General features: G+C 35.5%; 1 protein-coding gene across 1 annotated transcript in view; it reads right to left on the bottom strand.

The window, feature by feature from the left end:
- The window catches only part of LOC141359324 (uncharacterized), a 564,790-nt gene that overhangs the window by 314,980 nt on the left and 231,980 nt on the right, over positions 1-17,830 (bottom strand). The window lies entirely within an intron of this gene.

Genomic DNA, 17,830 nt, shown 5'->3' with positions numbered 1-17,830 from the left:
AGTTGTGTGGAGTATCCCAATCTTTCATCCTGTGTATCCGCTCTACCGCTACTCGGCAACGGACTTATTGCGGCAACGCGGGTATCACAGTGAGTCTCCGTCCAGTCTAAACTTACATCAGGACATTGTTTTTATACCTCGCCGTAAATATGTCCATCGTGGATCTCGCCGGAGTTTTAATATCGTCTCTTCGAGTGGTATTCCATCTATCTGTTCAACCAACCCTCGTCGACCAAGGAAACATCCGCGGACTATTGATCACAGTGTTTTGGTCAAACCAACGAAGAAGATTGCTTCTACCAATGGTAAGAATGATCTTTCATTTGGACTATGGAATATTAGATCAATTTCTAATAAAGGTCCTTTTGTGAATGATCTGCTGCTTGATCGTAAGTTCGATTTTCTCTGTCTTACTGAGACTTGGCAAAGAAGCGATGATTTTTACCATCTGAATAATTCTGTCCCTCTGGGATATGCTTTTATTTGTAAACCACGTCCTATCGGCCGGGGCGGGGGGCTTGCAGTTCTGTATAAAGAAAAGTGGAAAGTAACAACTCTTCCTGAAACTGAGTACACTTCCTTTGAATCTGTTGCTTTACAACTCAATGGTTTTGTACCTACTATTATTGCTGTTGTATACAGACCTCCTAAGGCAAATTCTGTATTCCTACAGGAATTTTCAACATTTTTAACTTCTCTTTGTTCATTGTCTCCAAACGTGGTGTTGGTTGGTGATTTTAATATTCATGTGGATAACACAGAAAATTCATATTCTAGAGAGTTTATATCATGTTTGGAGAGTTTTGGTCTATATCAATTTATTAACGTTCCGACTCATTCAAAAGGTCATACTCTTGACTTGGTCTGTTGTTCAGGTGTGATTCCTGGAAAATGCTCTACTTCTGATTTATCACTGTCCGACCACTTGCTGGTATCTTTTAATGTTTTTTTATCTGTTTTTAAGCCTTTTCTGAGTCGTACTATTACATTTCGAAATATAAAGAACATTGATCCCTCAACTTTTAGGGAAAGTTTGTCCACACTTTCCCACAAAGACCCTCCATGTTACCCTGATGAACTAATCCAATTTTACAATGACAATCTTCAAATGATACTTGACACTTGTGCCCCTCTGAAAACCAGGAATGTTTCGTTTGTCAACTCTGCACCCTGGTTTACATCAGAACTTCGACAACTAAAGGTCAAGGGTCGTCGACTAGAACGGTTGTATTCTAAGACTGGACTTGTAGTTCATAAAGAGTTGTATGCTGAACACATGCAAGTTTATAAGTCTGCACTTTCCACAGCTAAATCTGAATACTATGCAGGCTTAATTGGATCTGGTTCAGGAAATCAAAAAACTCTATTTTCTGTTGTTAATACCATTTTAAAGCCACCTGTTTCTTCTGCTGGGCACATAGACTCTACAGATTTGTGTGAAGCATTTATGCTCTTTTTTAGTAAGAAAATTGAACACATCCACCAGCAATTGGCTCCACCAAACCCTGATTGCAGCATAGTTCATTCTAGCTTTGTGCCATTCCCCGTATCATCATTTTCTGTTTTTAAAATCCCAACAGCTGAGGAAATCTGTTCCATTGTACAAAAATCTAAACCCGTCACATGTCAACTGGACCCCCTACCGACTAAATTGGTTAAAGATGGTTTATCATCTTTATCCTCATTAATTACTAATATTATTCATTCATCCCTTCTTTCTGGTACTGTCCCTGCAGCACTTAAAACTGCTGTTATAACACCTATTCTTAAGAAACCTGGGACAGACACAAAGAATTTTGATAACTTTCGACCTATTTCCAACTTACCATTTATGTCAAAAATTCTAGAAAAAGTTGTGGCTCTACAGCTCCAGGAACATTTGTCTTCTAATAACTTGTATGAGCAGTTTCAATCAGGGTTTCGTGCTCTTCACGGTGTTGAAACTGCACTTGTCAAGATTTCAAATGACTTATTACTGGCTGCTGATGCTGGTCTTTTAACATTACTTATCCTTCTTGACCTTAGCGCAGCATTTGACACCATTTCACATCCAATACTTTTACACAGACTGGAATCTATTGGAATCACTGGTTCAGCTTTAAACTGGTTTCATTCTTATCTCACTGATCGTATTCACTTTGTACAACTTAAACAGTTTAAATCAAAGCCTACTAATGTTGTCACTGGTGTTCCCCAGGGATCGGTTTTAGGACCCCTTCTGTTTATTATTTATCTTCTACCAATTGGTAGCATTTTTAGAAAATATGACATTCAATTTCACTGCTATGCCGACGACACTCAACTTTACATGTCTTCTAAACCTTCTTCTAAGTCTCCTTTTTCTGCTCTTGGTGAGTGCTTATGTGAATTAAAAAATTGGTTTACAAGTAATTTTCTAAAATTGAATAGCAGTAAAACAGAAATTCTTCTTGTCGGTTCAAAAAATACAACAACCAAGTCAAATATCTCCTCTATCATTGTGGATTAACGACTCTGTCGTTCTATCGAATCAGGTCAAAAGTCTGGGTGTCATTCTTGACACAACGCTCTCTTTTGAATGTCACATTAATAAAGTTACCCGTTCTGCTTTCTTTTATATTCGTAATATTAATCGTCTACGTCCTGTCTTATCTCCCAAGAGTACTGCCGTGTTAGTGCATGCTCTTGTAACATCGCGAATTGACTACTGTAATGCTTTGTTTTATGGGCTCCCCACTAAATCTCTGCACAAATTACAGTTAGTCCAAAATGCTGCAGCTCGAGTCATTACTAAAACTCCCACTTTTGAACATATTTCTCCTGTATTACAGACGTTGCACTGGCTTCCTGTTAAATTTCGTGTAAATTTTAAAATTTTACTTTTAACTTACAAAGCACTTAACAATCTGGCTCCTTCATATCTCCAAGATCTAATTCAAATATACACTCCTTCTCGCTCTCTAAGATCTGCTTCTGAACTTACACTTGTTCTGCCACGCACTCGGACAGCTTCTATGGGATCACGAGCTTTTAGCTATGGTGCCCCCCATCTATGGAATTCTCTTCCTGTAGATGTTCGTAACAGTTCTAGTATTACAGTTTTTAAATCTCGTCTTAAAACGTATCTGTTTAGGCAGGCTTTTATGTAGGCTTTTATGTGATGTATAGGTGATTTAATGTTTGTTATCGTACTGGTTTTACTGTTTAATGTCTTTTTTAATTGATTTTGTAAGGTGTCCTTGAGTGCCATGAAAGGCGCCTTTAAATAAAATGTATTATTATTATTATTATTATTATTATATACATCCAGCAGTGTTCATTTAACTCTGGGGATTTCTCTATGTGAGGGCTGCCCATGCAGGGCCAGCACTAAGGGGCCAACGTTTCACCAGTGAGCCAACCTGTGCGGGGCCCTTAGGCTATGCCCATACAGGCCCATCGTAAGCTTACTTGCAGGGGTGCCATTTAAAGGGAAACATTAACGAGACACCACCGGTGAACAATTACCGAAACGAGCGGGCGGGGCTAGTGAACACATGAGGAACCGTCACCAACAGGTAAATAAACAAACACATACCCATACACAACCACCGATCACCCAGGGGTGTATTCCAGAAAGCTGGTTATGTGACTTATCGGGTAAGTTTAGGAGTAAGTAACCGGATAACCTCTGCTTTCGGTTCCAAAAACGGAGGTAACTTTCGGGTTATGTAAGTAACCATAGCAACTGACTCTCTGAAGATAACCTGCTCCGGACCAGGTTATGTTGCAGGGTAAGTTCATTTTAGATAATTAAACGAGGCTCCGTAGGATGTCTGCGCATGCGTGTACATATGATGAGCATGCAGCGGGCGTGGAAGCATATATTTTGCATAATATTACAATGTTAAAGCATTTATTTTATTTACAGTCGCAAATATTTATTGCTTTCTTAAAAAAATTATGATATTTTCTTTAAAGAAACAGTTTTGTAATAACATGGATTGATATTTGTGATTGGACTAATTACTATACATTAAATTATGTCCATTATTAATAAAAATGTATTCATATTTGTGTGTGGACTAAATGCTATACATTTAATTATGTTCATTATTAATATATCTCCAAATATCAGTGGATGTATGAAACACAATTCCATCAGTTAATTAATGTTAACAATAAAGTACATTTCCGTATCAATTTTATCAATTCATAAATAACCTCATCTTTCACTTACTAGATAATTTGAGATTAATCTAAAGTTCCAAGGTGATACAGTGTCATACAATGGAAAGTCCAAAAACTAAACGGGGTCACCCAAAGGAGCAGAAGTGAAATAAGTACAATATAGTGAATATAATCATAGTGCATTTTATGCATACACAATACAATCATATCTAAAAAAAAACTGTAAGCCTTATGACAGATTATGCACTTGATGTGCCACAACCTTTACGAAAATTAACCATGGTTTTATTGGTGTAAAGTTGTGGTAACCATGTTTTGTTGGGGGGGGGGCATTGATCAGCAAAACCATGGTTTTACTACACTAACCATGGTTTAACTATGGTTTTTGAAAACCATGGTTGTCAAAACCACACAGCAAATTATTGAGTGATAAAAACTTAGTGTTGGGCAGCCAGTGTTAAAATCTGGTGTTTAGTTACAAATATTTCATGCTTTAACACTTGTTTAGTGTTAATACACAGTGTTCTTTGTGGGTGTTGACATGGGTCAATCCCTGCCCTCTGTCTCAAACAGTATAGCCATAGGTCGTGATTCAGTAAATCATATTCACCTTATTCCACCGCTCTTCAGCATTTTGTCCACCGACTTCCGTTGCTAATATGGCACAGTGCAGTCTGTGGTTAGTTTGGTGGTTAGAAGATTGTTTGTAGTTCATTATAACTTTAGCTAATTGACAATTATCGCTACTTCTGTAAATGTTTTAAATTAGGAGCACGGTTAAAACTTTATACGACGCTCGGATAGTCTTATATTGTCTCGTGGTTAGGCGATATGAAGCGGCCGCGGCAAGTAACCTGGCATATTTAATTACCTCGTCCTGTCAGGAGTTGATGGAGCAGCATTGAAAATTATTAAAAGTATGTCTACCAATATTTACACAGTGATTTCGTCTTTTTTAAAGCAAATGTGCACCTTAGCCAGTCCAATAACTATTTCGTTTTTATGTGGTACCATGATCCCAGCTAACAGAAAAAAGTTCTAAGAACGTTCCCTGAAAGTTTTTAACGTTCCCAAAAACGTTCTGCCAACGTTAAAAGTGTCCAGTTTTCTTGACGTTCTAAGAACGTTTTTGAGTTGTCTCAACGTTAGAGGAATGTTACATTTTACCATTTTTAAACGTTATGACAATGTCATGTTTTAATGTTCACAGTCACACAATGTTTAAAACAACAACTGTTTATTATATTGACTTCTTTGATTGTTATGATTGTTTTGATTGATAGAGAAACATTGCATTTTATTATATTTATTTTTTATATTTATATTATTTGATTATATTTATTATATATTATATATTTATTATATATTATATATCTATTATATGTAAGTTTAGATGTTGATGTTTTGTTTAATTTTAAGTCACCATTATTGTGATTAGTGTTCGTTTTAGTTGGGCTCTTGAGCCTTGTCCTTTGCTTGCTAGTTTTTTCCCTGGTTGTGTTAACTTTTTGTTAATACACCACATTTGTTATGAACATGTTAAGTTAGTAGTGTAATTCTGTGGTGTGGTGGTTGGTACATAATGGTAAAAAATCATTCCTAATTAATTTACTAATCAAAAGTTTATTTTCTGTCAAAAATGTAAATGAGATCCAGCACTTCCACAGCAGTTTGTCATTAAGGAGTTTAAGAAACTTTGGACAAAGAATATCCGCTATTTAATTGGGACGTACAAACATCAAGAATCAGACTATGAATCTCAACCATGGTGACAATTAAATGAAAAACTTCATGCTGCAATGCATGCTGGGTATTAACAAATTACAAATCTCATTCAGGACTCCCAGCATGCACTGCAGCATGGATAAATAAAGATTTTTTTTCCAATTTTCTTTGTCACCATGGTTGAGATTCGTGGTCTGATTCTTGATGTTTGTGCGTCCCAATTGTACGGCGGATATTTTTTGTCCAAAGTTTCTTGAACTCCTTAATGACAAACTGCTGTGAAAGAGCTGGATCTCATTTACATTATTGACAGAGAATAGACTTTTGATTAGTAAATTAATTAGGGATGATTTTTTCCCATTGTGTACCAACCACCGCGCCACAGAATTGCACTACTGGCTTAACATGTTCATAACGGATGTGGTGTATTAACAAAAAGTTAACACAACCAGGGAAAAAACTAGCAAGCAAAAGACAAGGCTCAAGAGCCCAACTAAAACGAACACTAATCACAATAATGGTGACTTAAAATTAAACAAAACATCAACATCTAAACTTACATATAATAGATATATAATATATAATAAATATATAATAAATATAATAAAATAATATAAATATAAAAAATAAATATAATAAAATGCAATGTTTCTCTATCATTTACATAACAATCAAAGAAGTCAATATAATAAACAGTTGTTGTTTTAAACATTGTGTGACTGTGAACATTAAAACATGACATTGTCATAACGTTTAAAAATGGTAAAATGTAACATTCCTCTAACGTTCAGACAACACAAAAACGTTCTTAGAACGTCAAGAAAACTGGACACTTTAAACGTTGGCAGAACGTTTTTGGGAACGTTAAAAACTTTCAGGGAACGTTCTTAGAACTTTTTTCTGTTAGCTGGGATAGAATTCATTTGCAAACTTGCCGACACTTATTCCTTCAAATCAGCAGACTTAAATCATTTTAAGTGGAATCTACAAAGCTCACATATGGTTTAAGAAATTCCTTACAGATAATATCTGATCACACTGTAAGGTTTATATAACTGCATGGCAGGTTACATCTGATCACATAGTAAATGTTTAATATAACTGCATGACAGGTAACAGCTGATCACATAGTAAAGGTTTAATATAACTGCACAACATCTGATCACATTGTAAATGTTTAATATAATTGCACAACATCTGATCACATTGTAAAGGTTTAATATAAATGCACAACATCTGATCACATTGTAAATGTTTAATATAATTGCACAACATCTGATCACATTGTAAAGGTTTAATATCACTGCATCTGATCACATATGAAGGTTTAATGTAACTTTACAACAGGTAAAGCAAGACCACCCTGCAATAAATTAAGACACAGCTTTATCAGAGTCATCAGGAGCTGATCCCAAGTGTTTTTCTGGAAGCTGTTGGTGTATGTACTGGTAAAGTGCTTGGCGACTGTGTAATGGATGCAATATCAACCCTGTGTAAAGCTGACAAAGATGATAGTTTCTCAGCAGAGATATGTACATTTGTGCCAGCTCAACACATTGAAGCAGTTTCTCGGACAGGGTTTACAGGACTAGGCCTTAATTATATTAGGACATTTTAGTTTTTACAAACAAACCCTACAAAAAAAACAAGACTGGTGCGCATCTTGTGACAAAACAAGGGCACATATATTTTGAGGTATGTCAAAGGTGTTTTTATATTATTGTAGCTCAAATATGAATTTTAGCCTGGGACCAGGATAAGCCCTGTCAGGGAAACCGCACCATTGTTTTCCCATATCAGATGTATGTTGCTTCAGGTTGAGTTGTGCACTGTAAAAATGTTTTTGTGAAATTTACGGTAAATTACTGGCAATTAAGTTGCCAGCTAATACCCGTAGAATTAAAGTAATCTCCCGTAATACGAAATTACAATACATTATCGTAAAATAAAAACGGTACCTTGCTGTAGTTGTGTTGTGGTTTGTTGACGTTATTTTACAGCTTTTAACTGAATAAATACGGTATAATACTGTTTATTTTTATAGTATGCTAATTTTATAATGCCCTGGAAAACAACTCATTTCATTTAGAAAACCAATTGCCTGATCCATTCAAGTTTAAATATATATATATATATATTCCCATGGTGTTAGTACTGAAAAATTTAATTCATTTGATTCCACAGAAAACAAATATAACTTTAAACTTAAACTGCAAACATTTAATGTGCAGTAGTGTTATAATCACTTTCACACAAATCTCACATAGTTCATCACGAACAAACTACACAATAACTGCTTTGAAATAAAACAGGCAGCATAACATCAATGATCTATTGCCCATCCTTGACCTAAACAACCACACTATTCTTCAGCATAATGGTAACCCAAAAACTGAGTCAAATCCTAACAAAACAAATCCCACTAAAAACATTACCTGTTTAACCCATTTAACCCTTTAAACCCCACAGCAAAATCTTTGGTGTCAAAGAACACTGCTTAATGTGCCAACACTACAAAGAGTAAAAGAAACAGACCCAATGTTGAAGTTAATGAGATAATGAAGTGATGATTGAGTTAATGATGAACAGCTGCTTTTAACAAACACAATCACTGAATGAAAGATGAACACGAACCGAATTAAAGAGAAAACAAGCAGAAACTCAACTTACAGACTTACAGTAGATGAGACTCAGACTTACTCAGATTTTCTAAGATCTCACAAGAAGATCATCAAACAACTCCACAAACAGCATTACCATCTTCACTTATTACAAACCAGTTAGATTTTATTTTATATGTACATTAGCTCTTACTGAGAAGTAATTCATTAAGGGGTGTTTTCCTGGACAGGGATAATCTTAAACCAGGAATAGGCCTTAGTTTAATTAGTAAATATAACTAGTTTTAACAAACATGCAAACATTACAAAACAAAACAAAGGGCACTGATGTATTTTAGGATGTGTCAGTCTAAGTTGTTTTGAGTTTGGACAGCTCTAGTCTAGGACTCTCCCTTTCTGCGAAACCGTCCCAGTTGATTTTTTGTTGAAAATAATAGTTACCATTCCCGTGATCAGCGGTTGCTTTAGTAGGACTCTTGATCCTTGGCCCTTTGGCGTTACATTTATCCTGCTATTTCAATGTGATTTTAAAGACATTGGGTATAGCAAAAAAATTATAAAGAAGTTATAATCACTGACTAATAACCATTATGGTGTTAGTTTCATAAGTTAAATGGAATTTACTGACTTTATACAGAAACTCATAAGTGATTAGATGGGTGGCAACCCCTTATAGTAGTCTAATAATGTAACAGAAACTCAGTGTTAAAGTATACAATCTTAAATAGGTTGCGAATAAATGAAAAAAAAACATATGCAAACTACACACGCGGACATCGGGAATCAGTCTATGAGTCTCAACAATGGTGACCATCAAATGAAAAGCTTCATGCTGCAATGCATGCTGGGTATCAGCATAGTAAAAAACTCATTCATGACTCCCAGCATGCATTGCAGCATGAATAAATTATGCAGATGAACTGTTTTCCCATTTTCTTTTGTCACCCTAGTTGAGAGTCATGGGCTGATTCTTGATGTCTGTGTGTGTCAGTTGAGGGGAAGATTCAAGTTTGCAAAAGTCCATATGTATGCATCTCTATCAAGATATCAAATTACTGTAATAGCCTACTAGTATTTGTTGATTAGTTATTCTGATTCAAACATGTAAATATTTAGTCATGAACACCCCTAAATACTACTAACTGTCATGATGCAGTATAACAAGGCTGGTAAGACAAACTACTGAACAAAAACCAGACATCCAACCTCATGAGACTCTATCATCTCTTGGTTTTCTTTGCCATAACAAACATGCATCATAAAGACACAGTTATAGCAACCAGACTGAAAAACAAGTCAAGAGCCCAACTAATGAAAACAGTGATCCCCATAATGGTGACTTTAAAGAAAATGCTTGTAAAGTCTAGTAAACACATGTTTGTTCTCAGTAAGAACTTTTGTAAATGTATAACAGAAATAAAGTCAAAGTGGTTTATAAGTGAAGATGGTAATGGTGTTTGTGTAAATGTTTAATTCTCATCTGGTGATATATGGAGAGATTTATTGTCTTCTGTTATTTTCAGTTGATGTTCATCTAAGTCTTTGTGTCTGTAAGTATTTCTGCTCATCTCTTCTCTTTTTATTTATCTTTTCTTTAGTGATTCTGTTTATTAGCAACAGGTGTCCATCATTAATGCTTCAGTACTTGAACTCATTGACTTGATTTCAGGTGGATCATTAGGAAACTAATGTAGGGAATAGTGAATGAGGGTGTAGGGTGTGATTTGGGACGCAGTCTGTAATGGTGGACAGTGTACAAATCCTGACAAATCAGGAAATAACGGGACGATGTTGTGGAATCTCCATGGTCTTATTGTAAATTTACAATTGTGGACTGTAAACTGTATGATATCCCACAATGCATTGCATATAACATTGTTTAACCGTGAAGTTACATATACAGTAATTTACCGTAAGATTTACCGTAAAAGACCGTAAAACTACAGAAATTTTTTACAGTGTGATTTTAAAGTGTAGTTGTGGTCAGAGACGGATGGATCCTCCCATTGTGTTTCTGCATCACAGTTTAGGAACATGTTGATTGTATCATCCTCACAGTTGTCCACTGCATCACTACACATCAATGCATCTGTGAAAACAATAAAACCATAAACATTTTTATGTTAGTATTTAAAATAAACTTGCATCATGAGAATTAATATATAAATGGCACCCATATTTAAACAGAACAGTGTGTAAGAGAGAGATGCATTAAAAAGAGACAGAAACATTATACACAACCTTTAACTTCAGTGTTAAATAATACGTTGTTTAATAGGTCATTATCAATATCTGAATGAGAAATGAACTGACATTCTAGCATCTGAAATCTCAGTAACGTTAACTTGTAGGAATCACGTGGGCTACTGTAAGAATGCAATGTACTATAATATCTCGTTGTACTATCGTAATTCGTAAATATAAAAATATAGGTGGACAATTAAAACCATTCAAATAGTTGCATTTTATAAACTAACGTTACTGATCTTAAGTGTATTTGTAGAACGGACTTCACAAATCTAACTTTAGGCGAACGAGCACAAAGTTAGCTAAGATAGCTTACCTGAAACTGGCCACCTGGATAAGGGTGTTCCTCAGTTGGCTTAAAATTGGTAAGAAAGAAACATAAAGGCGCTCGAGTTAGCTTTTTAAGCTTAACGCGTCGCCTTCAGTCACTGCCTCAGCTGCTCATCGTCTATGCGGCCGGAAGAACGTTGACAAAATGAGCGCAATGGCGCCGCCCTGGTTGTCGTGAAAAATAAGGTGAATAGCTTTAGATGCTATTTACACTTTATTATAATTAAACTGTGCAAAAGTACCAATTCTTTGCAATACGTGTAAATGGTAATGGATGCTATAAACACATATTGGCAGATACTGTTTGCACCTCAGTATTTTCCTTTACATTAACAGGATGCAAAAATAAAATAAAATGTGTAAATGATCATATTTATGATTAAACACGCTTTGGAAAACACTTGAATTTTTCTCTTTTATGTACTAAAGACAAGACACAGTGCTAGAACAGCATTAGGATTAAACAAAAGTATATATTAAGTATATTCAGCATTAAGATTAAACAAAGGAACTTAATATGAGTAAACGAAACAAATAATAAATTCATGAGACCCTAGACCAGGGGTCGGCAACAGGCGGCCCGCGGGCCAAAAGTGGCCCGCCAGTAATATTTTCTGGCCCGCTGGATTAATTTGAAATCCGTTTTTTTATTTTTTTTTAATCAGACTTTTTTATTTTAAAATAACAGTTTACAAAAATGGCCCCGTGTATCATTCATTCATTTGTTTTTTCAAATCAAAACCAAAAAAAAAAAAACAAACACGACTTTTTTTTCTATTATTTTGTTCCTCAACAAAAACCACACGACTCGTTTTCTGAATGTGCGCTCATATCAAAAATAACAAAAATGAATGAAAACGGGTTCGGACAAATTTTAATTGAACACCTCAGCAGACATATACCAATGAAATAAATTTAAACAGATCAGGTACTAACAGATTACATTTTAATAAGGGTTTTAATAAGGGTTTAAATAGAAACCTTTCCGGTACTAAGTGTCATTCGCTTACAGTCCGACTTTTGAACTTTTTTCATTATTATTTATTCGCGTATAACACACTTACAAATAATATGTATTACCTGATAAAAAAATATTTGCGTCGTTGCCACCGGCTCGCAAGAATGTCCTGAAAAAAATGCGTATAATAGCTAGTTTAATCTCAACTGGCCGCTCTTTCTCTTCCAGCGCATCCGCGATCATAACTGTCATTAGATTTTGAACATACTTCTAAAACACAATCAATCAAATAATTGCAGAGGTTTGACTTCATGAATCGTTTGCAAATTTACCTCGTAAATCATGTCAATGCGTCACGCGTGAAGACGTTAAACTCCGTGACATCGCAAATTACTGAAAAGTAATTGCAGGCTTTTAGAAACCACTACAAAATATGATAAAATAAACTCTTTTACTGCAGTAATATTTTAACTATTACACTTTTAACGTAGATTTTAAAGCAATCTACTGTTCTGTTCTGTTACTTGAACTTGGGGCTCGAGCCCGACCTTAGGTTCGACCTGCCTTCGAGAACAGCAAGTCAAGTTTGTTTACCGTTAATTATTAAGACTAAATGGGCAGGTAAATTCGTTAAAAAATGAAAGTAATCCGCCAAAATATGGTTTTACATGTCTATTAAAATAAAGTCATTATTAATTTTCCTAACGCATAGTTCTTTGATCTTTACCTCCTTTTAAAAATAAATTTGGCAAAGGAGGATTTTCAGCAATTTGTTTGAACAGCAACTCTGCAATCAATGGTTTCGGCTTATGTTGGTTAGAAATTTGAGTGAGAGGCTTTGTCCTATTTAATTTATTATTTATATTTCATTATTTTTTCTGTGACATTTTTTCTCTGCTAACAATACAATGTTAAAATAATATTTATATTGGAACGAACACAATTTTTGTATAACATTTATAATTATTATAGGCTACTTCATCTCTCTTTTTTCGTTAGAGACATTGAATTTGAGATTCTGGGAACGAGATCTAACGTTAAGTTTTGCGGACCCGTCAGGTCGGGAAATAAAGCGGGTGAACACAGAGTGTATTTTAAGCGGTTTACTGAATAGAACCTTGTCGGAGCTGGACAAAAAGCGGAGACCTCCTTAAACCTTAGGTGTGTATGTGTGTGTCCCGGATAAATATTAATAAAAAAAGGAATACAGTTCAAAAGTCGGACTGTAAGAGTCTTTCATGAGAGCATAAATGCCTGTAATATGTTACCACTAATAGTACTTGATCTGTTTAAAATGATTTAATTTATATATTATGCCTTTAAAGGTGTTAAATAAAAAAATGGTCTAATCCAGTTATTAATTTTTTATCTGAGCAGTGAGCACACAATCAGAAAACCCGTGGTGGTTATTTTTTTCATTTTTGTTTTTAATTTAAAAAACGATTGAACGAATGATACACAGACCCATAACCATATTTTTAGCCATTTTTAATGCCGTCTTTGGTATTTTAAATAGGAAATAAAGACAATGTTTCTTGACAAAAGATCAGATAGCCTATAGGGGAGAGCGGGGTATGTTGTCACACTTTTCACACTGTCTAACATTTACTGAGCACCATACATCAAAATGGTATAAATCTCATACCAAATGAAAGAAGGAAGTCTTGGGCACATACACTGCAAAATCCCTGGTGTCAAATCAACACCGGCTCGGTGTCCACATGGGCACCACCAGCAGGGTGCCAAAAGCAACACAGAAGCAGTGCCAGAGCCCACCAGACAACTAAGCAATCATTTGAGTGATCATTTCACCATTGAAGACACCTGATGACAATGAGCCGAGCTGCAACTACAGCTTCCAGTCACTGCCTTGGATGGAGTCAACTGAAAGGACATCTCTCTTGTTGCAGACCGGACTGACTTTTGTCTACTTTGAAGTTGTTTGGTCGCCATTGTGGTGATCTGTGGTTCCTTTGGTAGGGCAGTTTGACTCTTGTTTTCCTTTTGATGTCCCTGCAACAGTGTTTACTGAACACACCATTCGCTGCAAAGGCTGCCAAAGCAAAGTTCATTAAGTCTTTGATAACAGAGATTGTAGATTCAAGCAAATTGCTCACACAGTCAAAAAATTCAGTATTCATGAAAAATTAAATGTTGACCAAGTATATATTCTCTATTGGTTTTAACTTACAGAGCTTTTCAAGGTTTATTGTTAAAAATATTTGCCGGAAAGTTTATATTGTGCCTCATGTGCAGATATCATGAATCACCCCATTAATCGCAACAAGGGTGACATAATTTATGTTGCAATGCATGATGGGAGTCATGAGTTTTATACTATGGTGGATCCCAGCATGCTTTGCAACATTATGTTTGTCACCATGATTCCGATTAGTGGGGTGATTCATGATATCTGCACGTGAGGCAAAACAGGATTTCCAGCAAGTATTTAACAATACAATTTGAAAAGCTTGGAAAGCTGTGTTACTGAAGTCCAATAGAGAATATATACTTGATCAACATCTAATTTTCTATGAACACTGAATTTTTTGACTGTGTAAACAACTTACTTAAACCTATAATCACTGTTATAAAAACTATATAAACTCTGCTTTAACAACCTTTACAACAAATAATGTGTTCAGTAAACACTGTTGCAAAGACCTCGAAGACAGAAACAAGAGTCAACCCACCCAATTAAAGGAACCACAGATCACCATAATGGTGACCAAACAATTTCAAAGTAGACAAAAGTCAGTCTGGTTTGTGGTGAGAGAGATGTCTTTTCAGTTGATTTTATCTGAGGCAGTGACTGGAAGTTGTAGTTGTAGTTCTGCTCATTATCATCAGGTGTCTTCAATAATCAAATAATCACTCAAATGATTGCTTAATTATCTAATTAACTCTAACACTACTTCGGTGTTACTTTTAACACCCTGCTGGTGGTACCCATATAAACACCAAGCCGGTGTTAATTTAACACCGGGGATTTTGCTGTGTATGTTGTATTCATAACATCTTTATATCTTATCTCATTACAGAGTTGTAGACTGTTGAATAGTGACTGTGCACTTGTGACAATTTGCCCCATCGGAGGGTAAGTTGTCACACTAGGGCGGGTAAGTTGTCACACTAGATTATCTAAAAATAAGAACCAGCTACTTAATTGTGAATATTGATTTTAATTTTTAAACTCAAACCAAACTGGAAATATAAACATCCGTGCCTGGAGAATCTGGAAAAACAATTATTTCAATCCAAATAATGCACATTTCAATTAAGTGGCAAGACCACTTTACTTTGAACTTTGGTTCAAATGTTCTATGGCTTTCACATAAAACCAGATAACTGAATGGAACGCTGCAGATAACTTGCTTAACTTAACATGTTTAACCTCTGAACAAAACAGATGCCCTGTATGACTAATAGGACTCATCTCCAGAATCACAATTCTGACACACATAAATTGCCTGGCCTGAGGTGCAAGCATCATGGGCCCAATTGTTGCATTTTACACATTTTACCCAGGTCTCCTTTTGACGACTCTTTGAAAATGGCTCTACACAGACGAGGCAGAAGCACTCTTCATCATCTGATGATGACTCTTGCATGATTTTTCTTCTTTTAGCTGCCTTGTTTTTCATAGGTCCAGATTTCTGCTTCCCTTTCTTTTGAAACAGCTTTTTGCTAGATTGAGGCTTATTCTTTTCTATATCATGTTTTCTGAGCATGTTCGATGTGTTTGTTTGTACAGGGGCAAGTTGTCAGATGTGACGACTTGCCCCAAAGTCATTGAGACAACTTGCCCCATACTTACTTGTGTGCTAATGTTGTCTAAATCTCAAGTTTAGCTCATCATATCACTTTAGCTAAAGTATCAAAAGACACTTTACGGTCTCCTCTATTTTGTGCAAAATAATCATTTTAAACATTCACACCTAACAAAGTTGTATTGCATAAAATGTAAAGTGATTTTTTTTTACTTTTTAAGCAGAAAAATAAGAAAATTGTGCTAACCTCAGATTACAGTGATCTTGACCACATGTGAACAGGAAGTTCACTATAGAAGAAGAAGTCACATAAAGTGGCTATTTGATTTTTGAGATAGAGCCTCTAGTGTTGGAGTTATTAACAGTGTGACAACTTACCCGTGTGACAACTTACCCCGCTCTCCCCTACTAGGCTAATGGACTCTATGCACGGCGGTGCTTGACGTATTTCCGGTGAAATCTCAGGATGCTGGACTACTTCCGCCAGTCATAGAGCTCAATGATATTCAGGAACGTTGGTTGCCAAAATAGCCAAAATAACACTGCAAATTTTGTTGATGCTTGTTTAATTTACATAGAAATAACTTATACTTCACATTTAATACCATAATGACATTTAAACGTATGAAAGTATATTTTTATAGACGGGAGAACCGAACTTCTAGCCACCACTGGTGTGTGTCATAGTGTTTACAGCATTAGACTCAAGCATGACAACTTCTACACTGCTACCCTGTATCTGCATTAACACTAGTTTTAGATAGAAATTGCACTGATAACAGTGCTATTCATCTGTTGTTGATATACTTATGAATTTTGTATAATTGTTATCATCAGTACTAGCGAAGATAACATCTGTGGTTATACAAGCAAAATGTTAGAACAGTAAAAAACGTGTATTTTGCGCATTTATGTATGCTTTATTAATAACAAATGCAAAAGACAAATAGAAAATTCATATCAATGACAACAAGAATAACTTAAGAGAAAAATAAAACACACACACAACAAACTAAATACACAGGGTATTAAAATAAACAAACAGCACAAGAAATAAACAAATAATGGAATAGATTTCTTAAATGGACTTTACCATAGTCAATAGTTCTTTTTGCGTTGTTATTTATATCCTATAAAGTTCCAAGATATAACTCAAAAATATCCAAGTAAAAATGTTTTGACAATCAACGTGAATATACAAAAAAAAAGGTATTAAACGTCACATTTAATATCAGTCCTGCTGCAGTTCGTGTTGCTTTTCCCTCATATAGCAGTGAGATTTCATTTACGTCTTTTAATTTACCTGACACTTTAAGATAACATTACGAAGACATTAATCCTGAATCATAAAAACAGCACAATGTAAGCTCTGCTAGTACGATGAACATATCATAATGATAACAGAGATAAGACGACTTGCAACCTTTCTCGAGTTTGCACATCTGGACAATTCTTCACACATCACAGGTTGTAAATTTGGGTAAATCCAGCAAACAACGAGTACATTTAGCGATTCTGCCGTCACTCCGCTTTAAATCTCCCCTACCGGAAACTGAAGAGCAGCCTTATGTCAAACGCGGAAGTTAAGCGTGCATAGAGTCCATTCAAAATAAGACGTAAGTGTGCCAAAAGCAGTCGGCCCGCCATCTACTGGCTAAAAAAAATATTGGCCCGCGGCCAAAGTTACTTGCCGACCCCTGCCCTAGACTGCTGGTTAGATGAACCAAAAGCGAATTATATCTCATTTTTGACACTCAACATGTGTCTCAATTCGTTCCCTAGCTCCCGAGGTGGTGAATCAGTATATCGTGTACACAGGCTCGGGCACTGGTAAGGACCTCAGCTCACTTGACATTGGGACAATGTTCACTTATTTTTCTGTCACGTGGCTGCTTAAGCGCGTTGTGATTATTCACAGCTGTTACTCATCAACAACCGGCAAACTAACATATCTCTGACTTAATTTTAAACAGTACATTGTGGAAAAACGTTGTCATTATTCTCTTACGTATCCGTACATAAAATTGGAG

The sequence above is a fragment of the Misgurnus anguillicaudatus genome, chromosome 23, assembly GCF_027580225.2.
Source record: "Misgurnus anguillicaudatus chromosome 23, ASM2758022v2, whole genome shotgun sequence".
Classification (NCBI taxonomy): Eukaryota; Metazoa; Chordata; class Actinopteri; order Cypriniformes; family Cobitidae; genus Misgurnus; species Misgurnus anguillicaudatus.
The sequence above is the reverse complement of the archived record's forward strand: the minus strand, read 5'-3'. Positions and strand labels throughout refer to the sequence as shown.